The sequence below is a fragment of the Otolemur garnettii genome, unplaced genomic scaffold, assembly GCF_000181295.1.
Source record: "Otolemur garnettii isolate 467f Iridium unplaced genomic scaffold, OtoGar3 scaffold00072, whole genome shotgun sequence".
NCBI classification, from domain to species: domain Eukaryota; kingdom Metazoa; phylum Chordata; class Mammalia; order Primates; family Galagidae; genus Otolemur; species Otolemur garnettii.
The window spans coordinates 1,901,459-1,903,315 of record NW_003852467.1 but is presented as its reverse complement, the minus strand read 5'-3'; positions in this window follow the sequence as shown (position 1 = coordinate 1,903,315).

Here is a 1,857-nt window from a genome sequence, read left to right as displayed (position 1 = left end):
GGAGATGAGAATGTGTCTACCCAAAGCCTTTCTCTGCAGAAAGCCTTTAGGAGCATATATTTCCCAAGTGATTGGAAAAGGAACCCCATAGGAAGGTGTGTGTGTGTACATGTTTCTTGTGACAGTCAGCAATTGTCTTGGACACAAACTATGCTGCAGATTCACCACTTGGAATCTCGCCTGAAAGTTGGACTCAATCTCTATGACAGCCACAGTGGGGCGGATGTACAGAGATTGGTAGGGATATAATATTCCCTAGGAAGCAATTCATCAAGAAGACTAAAGCCAAGGTATGGACCCTGAGTGAGGACTACAGGAAGCACAAATCTCAGAAGAAAGTGGTCGCATAGAGCCCTAACACTGATGTCAACCCTGGGAGACGCCAGGCAGAAGTGTCTAGACGTGGCATTCCTTGACTTCAGTCTCTGGAGTTTAAAAGGCAGTAATGGTCTTGAGCTGAGGGGTTCTCCCTCAGATCGTCAGAGGGAAAAGGAGTCCTAAGACACTGGGCAAGGAATGAGAGACCCACAGCATGCAATGCCCAGGTAAGCTGCTGAGTGGAGAATCAGGGCAGCTCCCCGCTATACCAGAACTGGAGGAGTTCCGAGACTTCCATCCCTAATGTTGGTGGTGGAAAGCTGGAGACGAAATATCGGGTACAGTTTACCCCCGGTTGAAATCTCAGAACTCTGAGGATAGTGAGAGTCTTGTGTAAAGCATGACCTCCGTTTGGCAGAGGGAACAATATCAAAGCCTGAAGGGATTACAGGTGAAGACACTGAATAGGGTCTGAGGAGACCACACACCCCAGAATGTGAAAAAGTCACAGAGAGCACAACTCCTTGCTGATGGAAGGGCGGAAGAAAAGCGGCGTGTGCAGGGTGGGGGAGGGGCAGGCGGCGGAGGGGCGGGGCTGGTGGAGGAGCGGAAATGCAGTGATCTAACTTCCGACTGCGCAATTTGGTTGGTGAAGGCGGCGTTGAAACGTGCCGTCTGCATCAACCGAACGAGGAGTGTTCCAGGACAGGCCAAATATCAAGGTGAGGACATTGGGCACGAAATGAGGGAACTAGCCTAGGAGACCCTAATAGTAAAGCCCCGTTCCTTTCGTCAGTTTCAGGTTTCCTCGGAATAACTATCGGATTCATTCGTGCATTGATTTGTGGCTCGGGAATCGGAGGGTGGTGAGGCCCTTGGTCTGGGGGGCAGGGCTGCAAGTCAGCGAGCTGGGAGGAGGCCCTGGAACTGTTGAATTTCGAGATAAGACACTAATTGGCAGGCACCTGTAATCCTAGCACTCTGGGAGGCCGATGGGGGTGGATTCCCTGAGCTCAGGAGTTTGAGACCAGCCTGAGCAACATCGAGGCCCCATCACTACTAAAAATAGAAAAACTACGGTAGCGTCTGTGGCTTAGTGAGTATGGCGCTGGCCCCGTATACCGAGGGTGGTGGATTCAAACCTGGCCTCGGCCAAACTGCAACAAAAAAATAGCTGGACATTGTGGTGGGCGCCTGTAGTCCCAGCTACTCGGGAGGCCGAGGAAAGGAAATTGCCTAAGCACAGGAGGTTGCTGTGAGCTGTGACGCTATGGCACTCTACCAAGGGTAGAGTCTGCTGTCTCTACAAAAAAAAAAAAAAATAATAATAATAATAAAAAAACTAGCCAGGCATTGTGGTGGAAGCTCGTAGTCCCAGCTATTCAGGAGGTTGAGCCTGAGAGTTTGAGGTTTCTGAGAACTATAATGCCATAGCAGTCTAAACAAAAAAGAACAAAAGAAAAACTAGCCAGGCCATGTGGTGGAAGCTTGTAGTCCCAGCTATTCAGGAAGTTGAGCCTGAGAGTTTGTGGTTTCTGA